The sequence below is a fragment of the Pinus tabuliformis genome, chromosome 6, assembly GCF_031772625.1.
Source record: "Pinus tabuliformis cultivar Carrire ecotype Pingquan chromosome 6, CPIR1, whole genome shotgun sequence".
NCBI classification, from domain to species: Eukaryota; Viridiplantae; Streptophyta; class Pinopsida; order Pinales; family Pinaceae; genus Pinus; species Pinus tabuliformis.
In genome coordinates this window covers 862842066-862869880 of record NC_142292.1, presented here as the reverse complement: position 1 = coordinate 862869880, position 27815 = coordinate 862842066, and the positions used below count along the sequence as shown (strand labels likewise).

The following is a 27815-nucleotide window of genomic DNA, read 5'->3' as shown; positions in this document are numbered from 1 at the left end:
AGCTACTGATCTAGATGTCCTCTTGCCCTTTCTTGCTCTTCCTTTTCCTTATTGCTCCAAAACTCCAAGTATGCCACACTCCTCCAAGGGTGCTCCAAGAAAACTCTAAGCGTCCAAGAGTATGAGAGAGAGAATAGAGAGAGGGCTCCAAAACTGAACTTACAAAAGTCTATGAACTAATCCTCATAAGCCTTTTTTATTAATGAGGCCTTTATCTTCTTCATTTTCCAGTATTTTCCTTAAATTTCCTCCTCACATGCAACATGTGACCTTTCACCTCCATTTTCTCCTAATTTCCATTATTTTCATAAATAAATGTGCCAAAATGCCATTTTTCCTTTCCAAATCCTTTTCCATTTCCTTTACCAATTTCCTTATCCATTAAACAATCACCAGTGATCCCCATCACTATGCTTTTCCCAACATTCAACTTGGAATACATGTCCCATCAACCGTGGTTATTATTTTTCCTTTATTACTTTTATTACATGGAATTTCACCAACGCTATTATAGAACTCTCCCCCTTGGGGTAACACTGTCCTTGATGTTCAAAAACACCTACAACCAACAAGGTCGTTGTAAGAAAAACATACTGCCCATGGAGATTTATAACTTAGCTCGTTGGAGTATTTACAATGATCATCCTGCTGATAAGAAAACGAAAATGACAACATAACAAGTATAATATCATAATGACATGACATCCATACCGCTTATTTCAACTTTATAACATAGCTCATGGCAGTATTTACATCCATTTACATATGTACATATACCAAACATCACCAAAACAAGTACCAAAAACATATGCCAAAACATCCACTCAACCAACGAATAAGGAAGGATACATAGCCCACATCTGATCCACCATTTCCCATGTAGATTCATTGAGACCAAAGTGCTTCCATTGCACTTTAACTTGATTGATTGCTCGGTTCCAGAGAATGAGCATTTTTCTCTACAAAATGCACTATGGTTTCGACTAGAATTCTCCTTCTGGATCCACTTGCAATACAGACTAGTCAATGACATGATCAACATCTTTAAAATACTTCTTAAGCAATGAAACATGGAAAACATCATGGAATTTCATTGTTGGAGGCAGTGCAAGTCGATAGGTTACTAGCCCAATCCTCTCAATAATCCTGAAAGGTCCACAAAATCAGGGTGCTAGCTTGGCACATGATCGAATCCACAAGGATTTCTTCTTCGGTTTGACGTACAAGTACACCTGTTCCCCAACCTGGAACTCCTTGAACAACCTGTTCTGGTTTGCATAGCTCTTCTGCCTATCATGTGCTACTTTCAAATTATTCTTGATAACCTTCATTTCCCGCTCCATTTATGCAAATAAGTCCGGTCCAATCAACACCCTATTAATTGGATCACTCCAACTGATGGGAGTATTACAACTCCACCCATATAATTCCTCAACTAGACTCATCCTCAATGACTCCTAGTACCCATTGTTTTAAGCAAACTCTACCAGTGGAATGTACTCTTCCCACTTCTACTGCTAATGCAACACATACACCCTCAACATGTCCTCCAATATCTTGTTGACCCTCTCAGTTTGTCCACTTTTTTGTGGATGATAAGTTGTATAGAAGGCCAAATCTGTGCCCAAACCTGCAAATAACTCCTTCCAAAACTTAGAAGTGAACTTTGCATCCCTGTCTGACAAAATCTTCTTTGGAAATCCATGCAATCTAACAGAGTCCCTGATGAATACCTGTGCTACATCAATCACTGAGAATGTAGACTTTATTGGAATGAAGTGCACTACCTTTTTCAACCTGTTCACCAGCACCATGATGGAATCATGCTCGTAGTGCCTACTCTAGTTTCCTGACCCTAATATGACATTATCTTAGATACTTTAGTCTATGAGGAACTCAGGTTGAGGATCCAGAAATGTGACTCTATTATTAGTGAATGTGATGGTTATGTATGTTCTCTATTAATATTATGATTACAATATAATTAATGGTTATGTGTACTCTCTAATGATATCATGATGGTGATAGTAGTAAAGGACATACATGTTTCTATTGATGTTATAATGATGATAGCTTTGATCTATATGTATGGTTCCATTAAGGTTATGATGATGCTAGCCATGATGGAGGTAGCCCCTATGTTAGCTACTTACATTAGTTCTGGTTCACAATGAACAATGATGTGAATGACTAGGTGATGGTAATAATGCTATTATGACAATGACTAACACTAACAAACCTAGTTACTGATTATTATTGAGATATTTGGGAAATGAAACCGCCAAAGGCACTTGCACATGACGAGTTGATGACACCTGGTTTGATGAAAATTTATATTATTTTATCTTTGAAATTCTAAGTCGATTTTGAAACCTGCTATATATGTTTATCTATATTCTAATGATATGTTAATTGTTGTAGGCATAGATTAGTTACTTGGCCGAATGACTCACATATGGGTGATGGGGTTGTACAAGTGTATGGAACTACATGGGAGGGGTGGGACAATGTCCCTGATCTCACTCACTAGCACTCCTGCCATGACTTGGGCTGGAAAGGTTGAAACACCATTGCCTTGAAGATCATGATGCCATGAGGGCAAGTCCCAAAGTTGGGTCGCTCATGAGGATTTTATCGGGGGCGCGTGCATCAAGGCAGATTTCTTGATCCCCGACACCATTAGTCTCACTATAGCAGGCAACATAAGAGATGATTGTGGTCTATGATGATGCACCTATACTTTCCCCTCGTAGTCATTGAATTCTTGAAGGGCAAGTGGTGTGGCACCATTGGAACTTCAAGGGAATTTCTTGAAGGGCACGACCAACTTGGCACCCTTGGCATCACAAATAAACTATTAGGCATGGCACCCTTGGAACTGCAAGGGAAGTTCTTGAAGGGCACGACCAAACTTGGCACCCTTGGAATCATTAAAAATAAATAAATTAATAAATGTAATCAAAAAATGAAAACTAGGTAAATTTGCATCAAGGGTAAATGATGTTAGAAACCAAGGTAATTAAATCAAAAATAAAATTTGGGGTAAGAGGATCATAGGAAGAAATAAAATAGATTACCTTAAAATCTCTACCCTTCCCATGTTGGAAAATATTTGGTAGATTATGTAGTTTAATTAGGTAAAAGGGGAAAGAGGGACATAAATGTAAGGATAAAGATTAATCCTAAACTAATTAAACCTAATTAAGAGAAGAGGAAGGTGAATTAAAATAATAATAATAAATTAAATTTAGAGAAATGTAGAGAACCTCCATGTGGCAACAACCAACACAAGAATATCCATCTAAGAGATAACTTGAGTTAAATTAGGGAGTAGATAGGGGATCAAATCTTGACTCACTAATTGACTTTAGTAATGAACAAAAATTAAGGAATAAAAAGGGGGATAAAGAGGCAACTAGGAGAAGAAATAGGAATTTTGTTGGGGTGAGGAAAATATTAGTTTTAAATTAAAATTTAAGTAATTTTGGGAGACCCTTGATGAGAGAGTGACACATGGGTGGGTGAATAATCAAGCTATTGAATGAAAAAAATAATTAATTATGCATGACATGCTAAGTGTCACCTATGAGGACTCCTATAAAAGAAGGGGCAAGACATGGGAGAAGGGGACTTTTGGGAACCCTATTGTTGGATGGATGAGACGATGTCAGACAATGATTATGAAACTATAGTGAGTTTGGTGAGGTAGAGGATTTTAGAGAGGGGACTCTTGTGTCAAGAAGTGCTCTCCTCTACCAACTAGTACATTCCTCCATTGTACAGCCCCATTGTAGCTTGGGGGTACGCGAGGAAGAAGAGTACCCAAGGAATAGGCTGGGAGGTTAACCGGTGGGTCATCGCATTCAGATCAAGTACATCATCATTCACTCTCGGAGGTGATCGGTAACAAGGGAATACGAGTAACACCAAAGCAAGTGGAGTCTCGTCTTCTGGTGAATGGTACATATGTGTTGCCATATTATTTTTTATGATTGATTTATGGTCTTAGTTAAATGTATGTAAATTTTATGATAGGTTTCCTTAAATGAATTTTAGGAATGTGGTAGATAGTGCTAAATAAATTTGAATTCTCATTGTGTTTCTCTTCTGGTTGCATTTTGCTGTGATTTTTATCTTTTATACACACACACACACACACACAGATATATATATATATATATATATATATATATGGATGTGGTCCTTGCACTTGGTATCAGAGCCAAGTTGAACCCTTGAGACCTATGAGCCCATGCATGTATGAATTGTTTGTTAGAAATCAATTACACCTCTTCCAGACCCCCAGAGAGATAATAGATCATTTCGTACCCAAATCTCTAAATCCGGGTGTCAACTCCCAGGAAGAGTCATGATAAGTGGACCATGTTTTAGTATGTGGTGGTCATATTTTGGATCTGACGATTGTAACTGCCTCTACAGTGACATAGGGATATCTCATGCTGTTTTTAAAAAAAAGAATTTTTTTTGCTATTTCTCCAATAAAATATCGACCAGACAGCACTGTTGTTGCTCACAATGTTCGGCCTGGATCGCCTCCGAAAGGGACTGGTAGTCGTTACCCGCAACGCATTGAAGCCGATGCTTTATGTAGTACCATTCTTTCTGTTTCTACTAATGGATATCTACGTAGTACGAGTGAGCATATGCGCCATTAGAAATCCGTCATGAAGAGCCAGTGTAACTTCATGCTTATTGCCTCGGCTCTCCTGCTCTACTGGCTTCTGTTCTGCATCACAAGCATGGTCTTGCGAATTGAACGCATGAACGAACAAATTGTGTAGGAACCAAAGCCTTCTCAAACATCCGGTCTAAAATAACCTCTGCTTCCTGCATCTTGCCATTGCTGCAAAGTCCATCAATTAGAGCATTGTAAGAGACAATATCTGGTGCAAGGCCCTTTTGTGTCATTTTGTCCCAAAGAATCCTAGCATCTTGAATGTTTCCTTCCCTACAATGTGCATCCATTAAAATATTGTAACTAAATACATTTCTGACACAGTCAGCTTCTTCCATTTCAAAAAATATCTCCTTAGCAAGCTTCACCTTGTTATCCCTACAGAGTCCCAGCATCAGCATGTTGAAAGTCTTAACATTTGGAATAATTTTACTCTCAAGCATTTCTCTGTACAACTCCAAGCATGCACATGACCCACTACACACTGCCACGGAATGAAGCAACATGTTACAAGTGTCCAATGAAGGCAAAAATGCATGGCGCTTAAGACGCTGAAAAACTCCGATCGCCTGATCAGTCCTTCTTGCCTTCGAATAAGCCTTGATCAGTATATCAAACACAGCAGGGGAGGAATCTCAAACTCTATAAGTCTTGGCAAGAACTTTAAATGCTTGAGAATCTGCATTGTAAGATTTTCTTTCTTCAACCAGAACCTTCTGCATAAGGGATTGTGCAAAACCATGCAATCTTGCTTTTGCAACGATATGAATGACTGTGCAGCAAGTTTCTATTGTGTGCCGGAAATGGGATTGCTTTCCTTCCCATTCAAAAAAAAAAACGATTCAACATATTGTCTTGTATTTTGTTTATTTTGATCCTCAGATGTCGCTTCTTTGCATCTCTGCCCCTGTTATGTTATAGAAGAAAATCAACTCTGACATGAGAGGTTCACCCAAATCTGAAATGAGTTTTCACTTTATACGTAAACTCATCTTACAAATCGTAATATCTACTGCCCACAATTCTCTGGCATTCGAGTTTTCCGTTTTCCTTTTTCCTTACTGTTTCTTGTGGGGCAGGGGAAATTGCAATCAATTAAAAATTGCTAACAGTTTTGTGACCAAACTTTGAAATGCCATGTATATTTGGTTTCAAGAAAGTTTTGGCCGATTCAGTTTTGGAATTCATCTTGTTATCATCTTGTCGTTTTATTTTTACAAATATCGATCCTGTAACAATACCATGTTTACAAATTTATATCACCATACCTGTTGTGATGACCCATGAGCACTATTTTCCATGTAGTTTTCATGTCTTCAATACTTCATTGCTGGAATTTGGCTTGAAATCCTAATTAATAATTTCATACTTATGCATTTCTGAATTGACCATGACGTACTACCTAAATTTAACTTTCTTTTGGTGTTATTTTTAAGACTTTATCATTAGGTTCGAATGCTTATTTCGGAGGTATATTGGTCAGACAAAGGTTTTCATTTCTTTTATTTCGAAATGAGTTAATTTTATTTTTAATTTCTGTTATTAACATGCTCATGACATACGCTAATGAATTCCAAAAGGGTATTTCGAATATAGGTCCCAGGTGGGCCTCTCTTCTAAATGTTTGCACCATGGTTTTACTGCGTATGAGGTGATTCTCGCCTCATAAAAGGGTTTGAACAACTTGGTGGGTATGGAAAATTTTTCTCTACCAATTAACGAAATGTCTCTCCGATACCAATGTCCTGTTGACAACTCGCTTCACCAACATCAGTTGCTACCAAGGCCTGGACCCTGGTCAATCCTTGGTACAAGCCCAGGATTTAAACCCCTTCAGTATACAGACTTTAAACCCCTAAACTTTCTGAAATAGTTGATTAAGACTCGCTATTTGAAGCTTTAAGTAAATATATTTTGGTCAAGATTTCTTGAATCGCGTGCCTTCTAATTTTTATTCCAGAATCTAAATTATAAAATATTCGATTTTAGAGCTGTGACCTTCCATGCCACATGAGGAGTGTTTATTTTGATTCTACCCATTTTTTCTTCATTTATGCTCCTTTTAATTACTCATGCATGATAAAATATTAATTCATTTATACTATCACTTACATTTTATTGATATTTCGAACTTCACAGCGTGTTCCACCTGCCTTCCACATGAATATCTCACATACAAAATCAATTATTTTTGACCGAGTCAATTGTTTGTGATTGGAATTGTGGGATTTGTTTTTTCTTTTCTTTTCCTTTTTTTTTTGTTTCCTGATCCATGTTTAGCCTTGATCTAATTCTCAGTAATTTTGCAGCAATGAGCTGTTTTCCTGTATTTTTCTTCACTTTGGAGTTAGTTCTCAACAAGTGATAACATCTCGTTCACCTTTTATCATTAATTTTTATGCCATTTCTCTATAAATGAACTCTATTTTGCACCTAAATGAACTCTATGTTTCACCTAAGTTATAGGTGCAATGTTTCCAATAATTTTTTTAAATGTTTGATTCAAGTGTTTTTTGAAATGTGCTTTGTTAATCATATCAGGGTCTCAGCGTGTACATGAGCCAGAGCTTTTAACCAAAATATCAAAGGAGTGTGGAATTGACGTTAATACAATCTCAACATATATAGATTCCTTCACGTTTGTTTATTTTCTAATGAGCTCAGAAGATTTTATTCCTAATTATTGTTTTAAAACATATTGAGCTAATGCTCTCAAGTTTGTGAGAGCCAAATTAGCTCCATTTCTTCTACACTCCAGCAAATAAAAAATTGTGTTTGTACCGTGCAATTGAAAATTGTGTTTTGTATCCTGAAAATTGGTTTCATTCCCTTCTATACCCACGCAATTCACCAAACTCTGTTACACATGGTGTTCTCTACGCAGATCTAGAGAACTACACGCAAAGCTCCATACTATGGTGGCCCTCACATTGCAACAATCCAGATCATAATTAATTTTGGCTTAAGGTTTCATCTCGTTGAAAAATAATGAATAGAATTCCAGAATTGCCATCACCAATTACCAGCCACAAGATCAAATCTGCAATATGCTTTGCAATCACTCAATCTTTTTGTCTTGCATATCTCTATGGCGTGCATATATCATAACATGTTGATTGTTGAAAGAGCTCTTAACCACTATATCATGTTGGAGAAAAAGATAGGACTTGAATTTTGGCAAATCACAACTTTGTATATCTCGTTTAAATCTTGCAGAGGATGCTTTGTTTTGTGGGATTTACAAAATTTATAAGATAAATATTAGAGAAGATTAAATTGGCAAATTTGATTTCCTTACCAATTTAACTTCCTAATGAATAATGCAGCTAAAATCTTCCAGTTGATTATAGATGACAAATTTGTCATCAAGAAATAATGGTGTACTAGCAATATCAGAGGCCATTAATAATGTTAGTCCAACTGTATATATTTTCAACCATCAAAGGGAGATAAGAGAGATTCTGAGAGGTTGGGGGAAGGCCAAAACCAACTCATTACTACATATGGCCAAAAAGTGATATTTCACCTAGTCGATGGAAGCAACAAAACTTCACATATATGCATTCTAAATGCTTTCTTGTATCAATTATTACTTAATGCTAGCCTGGACAAGAAAGCTGATAATACAATATATTTATCTTGTATCACCTATCTTAGAAACTTTCCTCTAAAGAGGCCTTCATATAGAAGTTCCATGCTAACATTGTAGCACCTATTGCTGGTTCTAACTTTGGCCGAACTGGAAGCACGCCTGGAAAGCCTTTGGAAATACAACTAATTACTTCTTCACCTATGTCCCATCCCTCATTGGTCTCAAGGACACCACCAACCATAACAAGTGGAAAAGACTCCAATCCATCTTTCCCACTCAAACCCAGTCTCTGGACAACAGATTTTACGCTGGTAGCAAGCTCTTGAACAGTAATGAGAAAAACATTCCGTGCCACTTTATTACCTACTCATGCACAAGCCTTTACCACAGGAGCAAGTGCAGCTATGCAGGCCCAAGAAGGATCTGCATAAGCCCATCCAATGAATTCATTTGGTGAGTGAATTTGGAGATTCTGTAGAATTGCAGAAGTGAGACTTGTGGGAGGCCCCCGTCCATCATGATCTTTTACTACTGCTGTTAAAGCTTGAGCAACAATCCCATAAAGATAAATTTATTAATGATGTTTTAGCTGTCTTTCATAATTCTTAACTAATGAAATTTTGAAATGTGTCTAAATGGTATTTCAAACATTTAGTCGAATGGATTAAGAAATTCAGGTTCTACTTCAATCAATATTGGTTTCCACATACAGGTATTTCAGAGATTATTTTCTTCACATATTTATTTAAATTATAACTTTGTGTAATGCATTTTTGTTTTTGTTTTTCTCAATCCAAAATGGAGAGACCAAACTGAACATTGAGTATCCAATCAATTATATTTGCAACTGTACCTTCAATTTCTCTCAATTTTCAAGCAAAATTCTTTTTAAAGGGACTTACTGGAATACCACCCTTACTGGAATATTAGCTAAATTTAAGACAAATAGAAACTTCAAAGCAATATCTAAACATGGAATTTTATAATACTTCAAGTAGCATATTGTTCCTTTCTTCAGTCCATTCTCTTTTATCTTCTTAGACATCTTCCAAATGGTTGAACAATATTTTGACCCTACATTTGCCTATTCATTGGATATACTCCATGTAAATTTTTAGGATATCAAACAGTGCACAAACATTTTGTGATATATCTGAATAAATAAATGATAGTTACAACATGTGTAGAATAAATGTATATACATATATATATATATATATATATATATATATATATATATATATATATATATATATAGAACTGCTAAAGCTACAGAATCAGAGACTCTGTTTAGGGTGGTATTGAAATATACAACTGAGAAGCCCTCATCCTTAAAATGAACTGGTTAATGCACATGTTTTATGACAGCTAAGGATGTTTAAATGTGCTCAATATATATATATATAATGATTAACAATCACCAGAAAATAATAATAAAATAAAACATAAGAACAAGTTTAACTAATGAAACTAGTTCCATCTCATTTCAATAAGTTGTCCTTTTTCGTCATATAATACCAAAAACTTAATCTAGACTTCGTCATACACTAATTTTCTTGGTTTAGGCTTTATGAGTGGTTGGATGTGAAGCATTTTAATGCTCTAACAATAATCAAGCCATTCTTTTAAAAATTAATAATGAGTTAAAGTGCCACATTATAAATTGACATATGGAAATGATGTTCTATGTAGTAATATCTTGGTTAAATTTAATATTTAAATCAATTGTATAGAATTTTTATATATTGGTATGTATTAAAGAGAAGTCAATAATTAAATATTGATTGCAAAAGGATTTTTATTTTTATTTTTTATTTGTTATTTTTAATTTTTTTTTTTTTTATGGGTACATGAAAAGTTAGGAGTGTGTTTTAAAATATTATTAAATTAATTTGTTTTGAAATTTTTAATAATAATTTGAATTAAATTATAGCTTTCATAAATATAATTATTGATATAAATATATATTATAATTTGGATATCATATTTTCAATAGGTTGCTATGATAATTTGATAATTTATTTAATTATTTATGCATGAGTAAGTGAAGTGGAGTGGTCACTTGTCACAAGTTGTGATCACTTAATAGTATCCTTGGGTTTTCTTTGAAAAAGGTTGGGATCTTTCTTTGGAGACGAACTTGAGTGATAGCAAGGATGTCACTATCTCTTTCTTGATAGGGGAGGTGTTATAACCAATTTGATTCCTCTCGATAGTTTTGATTCCTTGGATTGGGAAGTATGTCTTTGATTAATTGGCATAATTTCCTTATTTAGAGTATTCTTCTTTATGCCCAATTCAATGCTCGATATATTATCGACTGCATGTTTAGATTATTCCATTGTTAGGTCATGTGCCACATCATCTCTAACTAGTTGAGACACTGACATTAATTGCTTACTAGGATATTATCTATAATTAAGTAATGTGGTGATGTTTCAAAGATTTTCTTGGTTGGATGAACTCCTACGAACTATTCATTGAACACTACATCTTGAAGCACAATCACTTGCTTTGTAATGTATCTAATTATTTATTTATTTACAACTGCTAATAAGAATGTTTTAATTTTTAGCACTTTTGACATCAAAGTCCTTCATCTTTTTGCTAGCTCATAAGCTTAAGTTCGCCATTTGAATTTCTTATTCTTACTTGTCCACCTCTTTCGACATTTTTCTACCTATGGCCTAAATGTAATGCTACAAATATCATTTTAGGGAACATACTGACAAGGGTCCAAAATGACACTTATTGAGATATTGGGGAAATATTGCAGAATTATCAGAAGGGATAACTTAGAATTTAAGACTTTTGAAAATATCAAACGTATGGACAACTTTTGGAATAATTTATACGATCTTTTCTTCTACGACAATATTATTGCAACATCTATGACAATGAACTCTACCATATGCAATGATGATTATACAAATCACTTTGTGTTACATATTGTCCCTGACATTGTCACTTATAGGGTCATGTAGACGTAGTTTGAAATGAACGACTATAATTGGAGGCTACAGGAGTACATTGTGTAGACGACTTTACTTGGTTGAAAGCATCATATATTAATTGTACCATGAGATGAATATTGATTTTGATTATCCTACCCTTGCTTTGTTGTTGCTTAGTCCAAAAAAAAATAAAATAATAAATAAATAAAATAAAATAAAATTGGGTTGCAATGTTCCCTAGATATAGTCCTTTATTTATAATGGAATTCATGGTATATATACCTTGGGAAAATTATAACCTGCCCCCCCAGAAGGTTAGTAAGAGTTTCAGGAAGGGTTCCTAGGATATGTGTCGTTGTTTTTCCTTTATGTTCTAAGGACTTCGGGACGAAGTCCATTGTTAAGAGGGAGTGTATGTAGTGCCCACTCTAGTTTCCTGACCCTAATATGACATCATCTTAGATACTTTAGTCTATGAGCAACTCAGGTTGAGGATCTAGAAACGTGACTCTATTATTAGTGAATGTGATGGTTATGTATGTTCTCTATTAATATTATGATTACGATATAATTAATGGTTATGTGTACTCTCTATTGATATCATGATGGTGATAGTAATAAAGGATAGACATGTTTTCTATTGATGTTATAATGATGATAGCTTTGATCTATATGTATGGTTCCATTAAGGTTATGATGATGCTAGCCATGATGGAGGTATCCCCTATGTTAGCTACTTACATTAGTTATGGTTCACAATGAACAATGATGTGAATGACCAGGTGATGGTAATAATGCTATTATGACAATGACTAACACTGAGAAACCTGGTTACTGATTATTATTGAGTATGGCAGGAAACCACCAGAGGCACTCACACATGATGAGTTGACGACACCTGGTTTGATGAAAATTTATATTATTTTATCTTTGAAATTCTAAGTCAATTTTGAAACCTGCTATATATGTTTATCTATATTCTGATGATATGTTAATGGTTGTAGGCACAGATTAGTTGCTTGGCTGAATGACTCACATATGGGTGATGGGGCTGTACAAGTGTATGGAACTACATGGGAGGGGTAGGACAGTGTCCTTGATCTCACCCACTAGCACTCTCGCCGTGACTTGGGCTAGAAAGGTTGAAACACCTTCACCTTGAAGATCACGATTCCATGAGGGCGGGTCCCAAAGTTGGCTCGCTCATGAGGATTTTATCAGCGGGCGCACATCAAGGCGGATTCCTTGATCCCCGACACCATTAGTCTCACTATAGCAGGAAACATAAGAGATGATAGTGGTCTATGACATTGCACATATACTTTCCCCTCGTAGTCATTGAATTCTTGAAGGGCAAGTGGTGTGGCACCCTTGAAACTTCAAGGGAATTTCTTGAAGGGCACGACCAACTTGGTACCCTTGGCATCACATATAAACTATTAGGCGTGGCACTGTTGGAATTGCAAGGGAAGTTCTTGAAGGGCATGACCAAACTTGGCACCCTTGGAATCATTAAAAATAAATAAATTAATAAATATAATCAAGAAATGAAAACTAGGTAAATTTGCATCAAGGGTAAATGATGTTAGAAACTGAGGTAATTAAATAAAAAATAAAACTTGGGGTAAGTGGATCATAGGAAGAAATAAAATAGATTACCTTAAAATATCTACCCTTCCCATGCTGGAAAATATTAGGTAGATTATGTAGTTTAAATAGGTAAAAGGGGAAAGAGGGACATAATTGTAAGGATAAAGATTAATCCTAAACTAATTAAACCTAATTAAGAGAAGAGGAAGGTGAATTAAGATAAGAATAATAAATTAAATTTAGAGAAATGTAGAGAACCTCCATGTGGCAACAACCAACATAAGAATGTCCATCTAAGAGATAACTTGAGTTAAATAGGGAGTAGATAGGGGATCAAATCTTGACTCATTAATTGACTTTAGTAATGAACACAAATTAAGGAATAAAAAGGGGGATAAAGAGGAAACTAGGAGAAGAAATAGGAATCTTGTTGGGGTGAGGAAAATATTAGTTTTAAATTAAAATTTAAGTAATTAATTTTGGGAGACCCTTGATGAGAGAGTGACACATGGGTGGGTGAATAACCAAGCTATTGAATTAAAAAAAATTAATTATGCATGACATGCCAAGTTTCACCTATGAGGACTCCTATAAAAGAAGGGGCAAACCATGGGAGAAAGGGACTTTTTGGAACCCTATTGTTAGATGGATGAGACGATGTCAGAGCAGTGATTACGAAACTATAGTGAGTTTGGTGAGGTAGAGGATTTTAGAGAGGGAACTCTTGAGCCAAGGAGTGCTCTCCTCTACCAGCTTGTGCATTCCTCCATCGTACAACCTCATTGCAGCTCAGGGGTCCGCGGGGAAGAAGTGTACCCAAGGAATAGGCTGGGAGGTTAACCAATGGGTCATCACATTCAGATCAAGTATGTCGTCATTCACTCTCGGAGGTGGTCGGAAAAAAGGGAATACAAGTAACAACAAAGCAAGTGGAGTCTCGTCTTCTGGTGAATGGTACATATGTGTTGCCATATTATTTTGTATTATTTCTTTATGGTCGTAGTTAAATGTATGTAAATTTTACGATAGGTTTCCTGAAATGAATTTCAGGAATGTGGTAGATAGTTCTAAATTTAATTCTCAATGTGTTTCTCTTCTGGTTGTATTTTGCTATGATTTTTATCTTACAATATATATATATATATATAGTATGGATGTGGTCCTTACAATGTTGTCTCACTCTCCTCAAAAAACCTATGATAAAGTCCATGGAAATGATATCCCATTTCCACTCTGGAATTAGATTCGCCTGTAGTAGTCCACCTGGATGCTTACACTCTACCTTCACCTGCTGAAAATCCAAGCACCTAGCCACAAACTCTTCTACGTCTCTCTTCAAGTTCGGGAAATAATATATTTTCTTCACTTCTGTTAGCATCTTCTAATAGCGTGGGTGACCTAAAGATGGTTTCACATGAAACTCCCTCAATATCACCTTCTTGAGCTCACTATTATCTAGCACATATATGTTGTCCCTAAACCTGACCAATCCATCTTTCGTGAGACAATATTCCACATCCTGTGCATCTGCATATGTACCTATACATGTACCTATACCAGTACCACCACCCTTGCCTGTACCTGTACCACCACCTGTACCTATACTAGTACCACTACCTGAACTCTACGACAACTTGTGCACAATCTCCATATACCTGACATCCTGCTTACTTGCCTACAAGATCCTATTTTGTAAATTTGTCCCATAGGAGCTCATAGTTGCTATGCGATTTACCTGTATCCTCCTGCTAAGAGCATCTTCCACCCTGTTCTCTTTACCTTTGATATACCCGATCTCAAAAATGAACTCACTGATCATGGCCAACCATCGAGCCTGCCTTCCATTCATATTTGGTTGGTCAAATAGATACCATAAACCAATGTGATCACTCATTAATACAAACCTCCTGCCAAGATGATAGTGCCTCCACATATTCAATGCATGTATGATCGCTACCAACTCAAGATCATGTGTCAGGTATTTTTTCTCGTGGTCATTCAAATTCCGTGACTCATAAAACACCACCTGTCCATCGTGCATAAGGACTCCACCAAGTCCTATCTTGCAAGCATCTATACATACTACAAACTCTTTGTCTGGATTTGCAATCTTTAACACTAGTGCATGTGTCAACAACTACTTGAGTTCCTCAAAACTGGCTACACACTCCTCTGTCCATTCAAACTTCTTACCTTTCCTCTGCAATGATGTGTTAGGATAAGAAATATGTGAGAATTTCCTGATGAACCTCCTATAATAACCTGCTAACCCCATGGAAGATCTCACCTCATCCACATTCATGGGAGTTGCCCACTCCATGATAACTCTTACCTTTTCTGGGTCCACTTATATTCCATCCTTGGAAACCACATGTACTAATTAGTGCATCTCAGTCTAAAAGAAACTACACTTGCTAAGCTCAACATACAACTGATGCTCTCTCAATAATATCAACATTGTTGCTAAATGATCGACATGTTCTTCTTCATTTTTAGAATATACCAATATATCATCAATGAACACAATAACAAACTTCTGAAAGTACAGACGCAACACACAATTCATCAAGCACATAAAAGTAGTTGGAGCATTATTTAAACCAAATGGAACTACAACAAACTCATAATGCCCATACCTAGTTTGGAAAGTTTTCTTGTAGATGTCATCTTCTTTAATGCGTACTTGATGATATTCGGATCTCAGATCAATCTTTGAGAACAATTCTTCTCCCTTCAACTGATCAAACAAGTCATCAATCCTCGGTAACAGATGCCTAATCTTGATGGTCACTTTGCTCAACTTCCTATTGTTAATACATAGCCTGCGAGTACCATCTTTCTTCTTCACAAACAATACCAGTGCGCCCCATGGTGATACACTTGGCCTAATGAACCCCTTGTCAAACATTTCCTTCAAATGCAGCTTAAAATCTACCAACTCTGGAGTGCTCATCATGTAAGGTTCCTTTGATGTTGGAGTTTCCCCTCGCACCAACTCAATAGAAAAGTCTACTTCCGTGTGAGGTGGAAATTCTAAAATATCTACAGGAAATACATCCTGAAACTACTATAGAACTGGGTACCTACTCAAAACATCTACATCCTCAACTGCCTTACCTTTGTCACTAGAAATGTCTAGTGAAAATAATACACACCCTTTTCTATGACTATGCTTGGCCTGCATAGCTATCACCATTATAACTGATGTTTCTTTCTTCTTACCCCGCAAGACTCTTTGTTCCCTATTGTCATCCAAGCACTCAATGGATTTGTCATAAGAATCCACCTTGCTTCTATGAAGGTACAACCAATCCATGTCCAACAACATACTATAGGATCCCAATGGTAATGTTGGCATTATGACACAAGTGTTGTCCTTGATGGCAAATCACACTAATGACAAATCATAGTGCAGAAGGATAGCAACAAGGAATTGATGATCAGACTACAAGTATGAAGAGAAAATATATATACGCAGGTTCACTATATGCCAAGTAGGGTATACACGCAGGTTCACTATATACCAAGTCGCGTATACGCAGGTTCGCTATATACCAAGTAGGGTACATGCAGTTTCATGCACGGAAAAGCGCGTACATGTCGGAAAGCTTACTTTTGGTCCGTGGTAGTTAGTCCTCGGTATTTGAACCTATGGTTTTGGACCATGGTATCTCGACAAGTGTGTTGATCCCAAGTATTGGGCTCTTGGTATTGATTTATTATGGTTTTGGACCGTGGTATTGAGCAAGGCCTAAGACTATAAAAGGAGAAGAAGATCATTAGGCAAGGGATTAAGAAAGTCTTGAATATCTGATGAAGTATGAGATCCAGTATGCAGGTTATGGGTTGATGATACATTTCTTGATCTGAGCTAAGGTGGGATCTCACCGGTTGATGGAGAACAAGATCTAAGGAGAGATCGAGATCAAATGGTTTGAAATGAACTATCTTTATATGGTTGATTATGCTTATTATAGATCTGCATACTGACGCATGTAATATAAATTTTATAGTATGATTGATGTCTGGTACAACTGCAAATTTATAAGAAAATATTTTTAGATTTGTACGCGGGTTGGCCTTGGAAAAAGCGTGTATGTATGTGGGTTTGATTCATCATAGTAGCGTATATCATTTGAGCTATGATGTCTGAAGTTACAGGTGGTTCTGACTGTTGATGAGTTCTGATGTCTGTTTAATGGTGTCAGTATTCTGCATATCTTGGTTGGATGAGTGTGTATTGATGGATAAGAACTAATATGGATCAAGATCATAATGACTCATATTTATGTGATCCGATGGACTAGATCTGGGTGCTAACACATATATTATCCTTGTATATGTCATGATCTGGTTATGTCTGAAGTCAGGAAGTGCAGCAGAGTTATGAATAAGTGATTAATGACATATACGCTGGTTCATCTTGATGAAGTTGCGTATACACGCAGGTTAGGCACTTCCAAGTAGCGTATGCACTCTGATGCATGATTTTGATGGTACAGTTGGTTCTGATTGTTATTGCAGAGTTCTGCTCTGTGACTGTGTTGTTGACAGGGTTTCAGTGTTTCAGTGATTCAGAGATTGATGATGCTAGTATTGATTGTTTTGTGCTTCAATGATATTTATGGGTCCAGTCTGAAAATTGATGAAACGTGGTACCTGGAGGAGAGAAGATTGTAGGTCGGCACCTACGTACTAGTATCTTAGCTAGTACAAGAGAAAAGGGGGTTGGAGCTCCCTTCCAGGAGAGTCTGGAGAACGAGAGAAGGTTGTAGCCTTTTGCAGGTTGTAGCCTGCGTGCTGGTAAAGGACTGCATCAGTAAATTGTAAAAGAAGTTTCTTAATAAAGGAAGATAGAAACGAATTGCAGCAGGTGGTTTTCACCCACATTGGGTTTCCACCTTATATCATGGTGTTCATGTGTGTTGCTTATGTGTGTTGATCTATCTGTTTTACTGCTACTGTTGACTGTTAATATGTCTAATAATGTTCTGATGCACCCATTGAAGATCACATAACTGAATCATGAGTTTAATGGTTATACGCTAGTTGCAATAGACACAGTCGCATATATACGCGGGTATACTTAACTAAAGTAGCGTATATGAATCTGAGTATGAAAATGAAAAAGTATTATTGATTAAATAATACTGATTCACCCCCCCTCTCAGTATTATTTCCAACAGGTAATACATTCAAATGTGTTGAGGTAGGCATACCATGCAAATCACATGTAAAATCTCTTACCTAATGATCAACTCACTTCTTGGTACCTATAGCCAAATGTACTAACCAATATTATGCATGCACTTATTTATTAAAACCACACTTATTGACCAAGTTAGGACTCAGATAACTATAATTAGATCTAGGGTCAATCAAAATAGAAACAACTTGATCACAAATCTTATCATCCATCTCAATGATAGATCCCTGATGGTATGTCTATCTGTTATCCAGCGCTGCATAGATCCTAGAAATAATCTTCCCAATGTATCCCACTGTCTGTGCCTCCTGAGCATTGTAGATCTGCAATTTACCACCCTGATGCTATGGAGAATATCTCGTATGATGATATTTTCCACAAGTCCAACACTCTATAGGCTTCCAACCTGCATCCTTGTTCTGCTCCTCAGATTGATGTCCATGTCCTCTGTCAGATGCATAGAACTTTTTAAACAGTGTTGCATTCTCTTTATTACCTGTATCTCGAGGTATTTCTTGCTTCTTGCCCCATTTTCCTTCGTTCCTTGCATTACCTTTCGAATCTGGATTAGTCTCAGATCCACACTTCGATTGATCATAGCAATGCTTTAGCTTTCGCATGGCCTATTCCAATGGCCTAGGATCATCAAACTCAATCCTGTCTTTGAATGCAATTGGTAACCCACTAGTGAATCTATGAATCTTGGCCTTCTCCTCCTTGAGGTAAGGCATATACCGTAATAGCTCCAAGAACCTGCTAGTGTACTCCTCACATTTCATCGATCCCATCTTTAGCTCATAGAATTCTTTTTCCCTATCATCAAAGTATCTCTCCTATAGGTACTTATTCTTGAATAGTCTCTTGAACTCATTCCAAGTCAAGTCTTCCTCATGAATACCTCTCACATTCTTCACATCTTCCCACCAAATATTTTCTTTACCTTTGAGACTAAATGTAACTATTATGGCCTTCAAGTTCTATGAATAGTCATGCAACCAAAAGAACATCCTCATAACAAGAAACCATTCCTTTGCATCCTATGATTTCTTCATCTTTCCATCAAATGTAGGTGGCTTTTCATTCTTAAATTCAACTGAAAAATATCCCTTCTAACTTATCCTGTAAGGATGATAATGATGATCATCATGCTTGTCTGAACCTTAACTAGAATGATACCTGTGTCTATCACCTTTCCTATCCGAAGTATCCAAAAATATACCATCTCTGACTATGGCATCTCTATCTGACCTATAACCACCATGAGACCTATTTCCATATGCCCTATTATTTTTTTCCTCCTGCTCATGGCTGATCCAAAGCAGTCCCCGCCGTTGCAATTCTAACAAACTTTGAAGTATCACTGCATTTACCTTTGCTTGTTTCTCCTATGCTTGAGTGATTTTGTCATTGTTTTCCTTACAATTCCTTATTTCTGCCTTTAAGCTTCTAAACGTGTCTACCAAATTAGAAGAGTGCCCAACAACACACTTCTCATCTGATCCATAGGGAGAGCCTCAGGAACTGTAGTCTACCATCTTGCTAGTCATCTTTGATATTCTTCCTGCAAGGTGTATCATGTCACCTAAATCAAATCACAATAAACTGATGTACCTTAGCATAATTCGGGGAGGATACCTCATCTGCAAGATCAACAAATCTACATAATACATGTATAACATAATCATGACATCATATATAAATATAACACTCAAGCATATAACCATACAACCATCATTCTAACTAGAGTCCATCCATCAATGCGTGACCACATCAACTACACATACCATGACCTCATGCATGAAAACAACCACCACATCACTGTACACTTGACCACATGTTAATACTAACGTACATAAACAATGCATAATCAACCATACACTCATGATGACACAGTCCACAACAACACCATCAACTTCCAAAGGCAACCTCACTACAACCCTGATCAACACCATGCAAATAGAACAAGCACATGGTTTTACAACACAAGAAACACATATGCAATCGGCATCAATGCATGACCAACACACAACCCATCCAGTTCGAGGGGTGAACCATGCTTTGGTACCACTATGTAGCACCCTCCTCCCACATCTACCCAAGTAACTTACCAACCATGATAAACATGTAACGCAAAGTTACTATGATATGATTTGACTCCTTATGTATCATTTAAGGAGGTGTAATCGATGGAAACACACCATACATACCTTCCATATCAACAACTGTAACACCATCCTCCCTCATCTACCCAAGCAACTGGCTAGCCGAGGTAAACATGCGACAAGAGGTCACTATGATATGATTCGACCTCCTAAGTCACATTAAGAAAGTGGAACCGACGGAAACACACCATACATACATCCAACATCATCAACAAAACCCTCAGAAGACAAGTCAGCCACTTAAACATCATGTCCCTTGGTCCCACTATTGTTTTAGGTCTCTTGGGCCATAGTCGCTCTCATGTAATGGGCAAGGGATCGACCAACAACCTAAATTCGCTCTCATAGGCCTGCCTGCCAACGATTATGGACCAAAATTGTCAGTGATGTGCCAGCGACTCTAGGATTTGAGCCACTTTTTCCGGTCCTGAGCCCAGGTCACTTCCCATAACTAATCCATCTCTTGATATCAGTAAAGTAACATAGAACTGAAATTACTAAAGTAAATACTTGTTCAAGACCCTGACTTGATCCCTACTAGCCATGACAGGAATTTCATCAAAAATATCATCAACATGTAATCTACAGGTGTAAATAGTAGAATTAAGTGTAGGGATGCCATACTTATCTGAGAATCGCTATGAACCATTGTTCTCTTATGCCATTTGCTGTATTATCATCTATTAGGTCATAGACACATATCCATTCACATACAAGTAAAAACATGTTGAGAGTCGTACATAACTGCTGCCATAAAATGTGCATATAACCAACATAATAGGGACATAAATACAATAAAAATATCAATCAAATCGATAAATACATCAGTACCTTTACACATGAAAAACAAGGGAAAGGATTTTCTCATTAACGAATGCAATGAACCAACCAGAGATGGGACTACCACGTTCCACCTGACTGTAGAATGGTTGAGCCAAATCTCTCTTCAGCCATTCACTTCCGTTCCATATTCGAAGCATGAATGTGGGATCTCATAAAACACATCAATAAAAACTCATCCAGGTCTTCCACAGGCCATCCACCTAAACCCATCAAATAGTGATTCCGCCTCACAGTTAGACATCAAAAAAACCATCATCAGATTGGTCTCCATCCAAGCCTTCCAGGGCTTCTAGAGAGTTTTTTCCAACCAAGGCTTCTAGGACTAGTAACTCAACCCATAGCTTATACCCAACTCCAGAGCATTTATCCAACCAAGGCTCCAAGACTAGTATCTCAACCCACTAATGGCTCCAGAGTGTTTGTCCAACCAAGGCTCTAGGACTAGTAACTCAAACCAAGCTAGTATAGGGCTCCAGGACTAGTAACTCAACCCAAGCTAAACAAACACAAGAACCAACCAAAAACAAGCAATGAAAGTAAACCCACAATCACCATAGATATCCAGGAAATGGAAAGGTTAGGTAGTCCAGTGTCGATCCAAGCCATCCTCCATGTCAATGACGGATCACAACCAAGAAACCACATGCATATGCCATGCATGCTAAAACTAGTGAAGAAATCAGACATGCATCTCGATACATGCAAGTAAATATGATGTAGTTGGTGATGATGATGCCTTCTTGTGCTTTCCTACTCTTCCTTTTTCTTCTTACTCCAATAACCCAAGTATGCCACACCCTCCAAGGGTGCTCCAAGAAAACTTTAAGTATCCAAGAGTATGAGAGAGAGAGAGAGAATAATGAGATAAATCCAAACCTTTACTAACAAAAGGTTGCCAACTGATCCTGAGATGCATTTTTATGAAGGAGGCCTCTATTTTCTTCATTTTCCATTATTTTCCTTCATTTTCATCCTCACATGCAACTTGTGACCTTTCACATCCTTTTTCTCCTAATTTCCATTACTTTCATAAATAAATGTGCCAAAATTCCTTTTAATGCCTTATCCATTTCCTTTGCCAATTTCCTTAGCCATAAAAAACCAAATGAACACCCCCTAGGATGTCTTGCCCAACATTCAGCTTGGAATATGTGTCCCATTTATCCATGCTTATTGTTTTTAACTTTAGTACATGGAATTCTCACCAGGGTTATTACTGAACCCTCCTCGTTGGGGACACCATACTCAGTGTTCAATCACACATATACCTTAACAACCTGCTGAAAGAAGACATACTACTCATGGAGGTTTATAACACAGCTTGATGTAGTATTTACAATGAACTATTTGCTCAAGACAAAACATCATGACAACATGATAATATACCGCATAGTGGATCTTTATAACACAACTCATTACAATATTTACAATAATAATCCTATTGAGTGCCAACTCATATGACATCATAACATCATGATAACATAACCACATGATAGCATAATAACATAACACCTATACTGCATAGTGGAGCTTTATAACACAACCCGTTACAGTATTTACATCCATACATGGGTGTATAGATAATAACATCATCAAAATATATATATTCCAAAACATATCCCGCATCATATACCAAAACATATATTAAACATATACTAGCACCATATCTAGGCATATATCAAAACATCATATAACATATATCAACTATCATAAAGCATATATCAATCACCATAAAGCATATACTAAACCAACATAAGAAAATAGTAAACCACCATAAAGCATATACCAAGCCACCATAAACAAATACTAAACCACCATATCAAATCTTCTTTGCCTCAACCGACAAACAAGGAAGGATACATGGTTTGCATCTGATCCACCATCTCCCATGTAGCTTCATCGGGTCCAAGGTGCTTCCATTTCACTTTAACTTTCTCTATTGCTCAGTTTTGGAGCATGAGCACCTTTTTCTGCAAAATACACTGAGGCTTGGGCTGAAATTCTCCATCTGGTTCCACTTGCAATACAAACTGGTCAATCACATGATCAACATCTTTAACGTACTTCTTAATTAATGAGACATGGAAAACATCATGGACTTTCATTGCCGGAGGCAGTGCTAGTCGATAGCCTACTGGCCCAATCCACTCAATAATACTGAAGGGAACACAAAACCATGGTTCCATCTTGGCACATGACCCAATCCACAAGGAACTCTTCTTCGGTTTGATGTGAAAGTACACTTGTTCCCCAACCTAAAACTCCTTAAACAACCTATTCCTATTTGCATAACTCTTCTGCCTATCCTGTGCTACCTTGAGATTCTTCTTGATCACCTGAATCTTCTATTCCATGTCTGCCAACATATCTGGTCCAACCAATATTTTGCTAACTGGATCAATCCAACTAATGGGTGTGTTACAACTCCGCCTATACAATGCCTCAAAGGGACTCATCTCGAGTGACTCCTGATAACCTTTGTTGTATTAAAACTCAACCAAAGGGAGATAATCTTCCCTCTTCCTCTACTAATACATTACATGCATCCTCAACATGTCCTCTAGTATCTTGTTGATCCTCTTTGTCTGTCCATTTGCCTAGGGATGATAAGTTGTGCTGAAGGCCAACTCTATGCCCAAACCTACAAATAACTCCTTCCAAACTTGGAAGTGAACTTCACATCCCTGTCTGATACAATCTTCTTTGGAACACTGTGTAGTCTAACCATGTCTTAGATGAATACATGTGCCACATTGCTAGCTGAGTATGTAGACTTCACTGGAATGAAGTGTGCAACCTTTGTTTACCCATCCATAATGACCATGATGGAATCATGCTGCTTCACTGTCTTCGAAAACCCTGTGATGAAATCCATGGAAATGACCTGCCATTTCCATTCGGGAAGTCCACCTAGTTGTTTTCACTCTACCTTCACTCGATGACAATCGAAACATCTCGCCACAAAATATGCTACATCCCTCTTCAGATTTAGCCAATAGTAAGATCTCTTTATTGTTGTGAATGCCTTCTAATAACCTGGGTGACTTGAATATGGTTTCACATGAAACTCCCTCAATATCACCTTATTGAGCTCACTGTTATTCGATACATATATCCTGTCCCAGAACTTGACCAATCCATCTACTGTAATACAATAGTCCAAGTCCTGTGCACCTGCACCTGTACCTATACCTATACCTGTGCCATCACCTCTACCTATACTACTACCTGTACTTGTACTTGTTCCATCACCTATGCCTATACCTATGCTCTACTGCAACCTATGCACAATCTCCATATATCTAACATCATGTTGTCTTTCCCGCAAGATCCTATCCTATAAATTTGTCCCATAAGAGCTCATAGTTGCCAAGTGATTCACCTGTATCTGTCTACTAAGAGCATCTGCCACTCGGTTCTCCTTGCCTTTGATCTCAAATTCGAACTCAATTATTGTGGCCAACCATCTAGCCTGCATGGCATTCAGATTTAGCTAGTCAACAAATACCTCAACCTTTTGTGATCACTCATAAGCACAAACTGCCTACCAAGAAGATAGTGCTTCCACATCTTCAGTGCATGTACAATTGCTACCAAATCGAGATCATGTGTCGAGTAGTTCTGCTCATGTTCATTTAGTTTTTGGGACTCATAACATACCACCTATCCATCTTGCATAAGGACTCCACCAAGTGCTCTCTTGCAAGCATTTTTACATACTACGAACTCTTTGTCTGGATCTGCAATCGGTAGCACTGGTGCATGTGTCAACAACTTCTTAAGTTGCTCAAAGCTAGTATCACACTATTCAGTCCATTTGAAATTCTTACCTTTCCTTTGCAATGATGTCATAGGATAAGAAATATGTGAGAAGTTCCTGATGAACCTCCTATAGTATCATGCTAAACCCATGAAAGATCTCACCTCATCCACACTCTTAGAAGCTACCCACTCCATGATGGCTCTTATCTTCTCTAGATCAACTGCAATGCCTTCCTTGGTGACAACATGTCGTAAGTAGTGTACCTCAGTGTTAAAGAAGCTACATTTGTTGAGCTTAGCATACAACTGATGCTCTCTCAACAACCTCAACACTATTGCTAAGTTCTCAGCATGCTTTTCCTCCTTCTTAGAATATACCAGTATATCATCAATGAAAACAATAACAAACTTATCCAAATATGGACGTAACACACTATTCATCAAACACATGCATGTAGTTGGAGCATTATTTAAGCCAAATGGAACAACAAAAAACTCATAATGCCCATATTTGGTCTTGAACACAGCCATTTATATATCCTCCTCTTTGATGCGTACCTGATGGTATCCGGATCTCAAGTCAATCTTCGAGAACATTGTTGCTCCCTTAATCTGATGGAAAAAGTCATCAATCCTTGACAAGGATATATGTTCTTGATATTCACTTTGTTCAACTACCTATAATCAATGCATAATATGAGGGTATCACCTTTCTTTCTCACAAACAAGACCAGTGTACCCCACGGTGATACACTTGGCCTAATGTATCCCTTTTCCAACATTTCCTTCATCTGCAACTTTAACTCAACCAACTTAGGTGTGCTCATCCTATAAGGTGCTTTTGATGCTAGAGCTACCCCTGGCACTAACTCAATAGAAAATTATACCTCCATATGAGGTGGAAACTTTATAATGTCCTCAGGATTACATCCCTGAACTATTGTAAAACTAGGTACTTATTCAACACATATGCATCCTTAGCCTCCTTACCCTTATCACTAGAAATGTGTACTGAAAATAGCTTGCACCCTTTCCCGCAGCTACACTTGGCTTGCATAGCTGTCACCATCCTAACTGATGTGGCTTTATTCTTACCTTGCAAGACTCTTAGTTCTCCATTTTCATCAACGCACTCAATAGCTTTGTCATAGTAATCAAACTTGGTTCTATGTAGATACAACCAATCCATGCCCAATAACATACTTTATGAACCCAATGATAATACATTCAAATGTACTACGGTAAGCATACCATTCAAATAAAATGTGCAAGCTCTTACCCAATGAGGAACTCACTACTTCATACCTGTAGCCAACTACACTAATCAAGACTCTGCATGCAATTCCTTATTCAAACCACACTTATCCACCAAGTCAGGACTAACATAGCTATAATTAGATCTAGGGCCAATAAAAATAGAAATAACTTGATCACAGATCTTACCATCCATCTCAATGATAGATGCCTGATGTTCTTCCTACATGTTGTCCATGGCTACATAGATACGAGGAATAATTTGGCCTGCATCTCCAACAGTCCATGCCTCCTGTGCAATGTATATCTTAGGTCTACCACTCTAATGTTGCAGACAATCCCTCCTAAGGTGATCTTTACCACAAGTCCAATAACATAAGGGATCCTTACTTTTCTCCTGAGGCCAATGTCCTTGTCCTCTACCTGATGCATTGAACTTCTTAGGAAGTGAAAAATTATCCTTTTTATCTATACTCTGTGGCCTTGCTTGCTTTTTATCCCATTTGACTTTGTTCTTTACATTACCTTTCCAGTCTAGCTTAGTCTTGATTCTGTACTTTGATTGTTCATAGCAATGCTTTAGCTTTTGAATGGCCTCCTCCAATGATCTAGGCTCATCAAACTTGATCCTGTCTTTGAATGCAATCGATAATCCACTAATGAATCTTTGAAGCTTAGCCTTCTCCTCCTTGAGGTAAGGCACATACCTCAATAGTTCCAAGAACTTACTGGTGTACTCATCATCTATCCTGGATCCCATATTTAGTTCATAGAATTATTTTTCCCTATCATCGAAGTATCTCTCTGACAAATACTTCTTCTTGAATAGCCACTCAAATTCAGATCTTCCTTCCTCATTTATGTCCCTGATATTCTTCATGTCTTCCCACTAGATGTCTGCTTTACCTTTAAGACCGAAAGTAGCCACTCTAGCTTTCATATTCTCTGAGTAGTCATTCAACTTGAATAACTTCTTCATACCAATCAACCATGCCTATACACCTTGTGATCTCGTTATCTCTCCATCAAAAGTAGGTGGCTTCTCTTTCTTAAATTCATCCAGAAAGTATCCCATATCACTCCTCCTGTAAGGATGATACCGATGACAATCATAATGCCTATCTGAATTAGAACTAGAATCATACCTGTGTCTATCCCTTCTTCTCTCCATAGTGTCCAACAATCTTCCATATCGGATGGTTTTAGATCTATCTGACATGTGTCTATTATGAGACTTGCTTTGATATGCCCCATTAGTTTTATCTTCCTGCTCATGACTGATTCGTAGTGGTCCTTGTCGCTGCTAATTTGACAAGCTCTGAAGTATTACTACATTCATCTCTGCTAAATTTTCCTATGATTGTATGATTTTTTTCATTATATTCCTTACAACTCCTTATCTCCTCCTTTAAAATTCTCAATGTAACTTCCAAGTCAAAGGGGTTCCCAATACCATATTTCTCTTCGGATTTGTAGGGAGAGTCTCTATAGTCAACCATCTTGCTATCCATTTGATATTTCTTCTTGCAAGGCATGGTATGTCAGATAAACCAATCACAATAAATCACATACCTTAGCATAACTTGGGGAGGATACCTTGTCTGCAAGATTACCAAATCAATGTGGTACATGTATAACATAATCATAACAACATATAGACATACACGAGTAAATGTATCAACTCATAAACATTACTTTAACTAGGATCTAGTCATCAATTCAAGGCCATATCAAAAATGCATGCTATGACCTCATG

The 27815-nt window shown here is 37.2% G+C and overlaps 1 pseudogene; it reads right to left on the bottom strand.

Moving 5' to 3' along the window:
• Positions 1-8349: 8349 nt before the first annotated feature.
• Positions 8350-8856, bottom strand: LOC149261614 (uncharacterized; annotated as a pseudogene).
• Positions 8857-27815: the final 18959 nt, after the last annotated feature.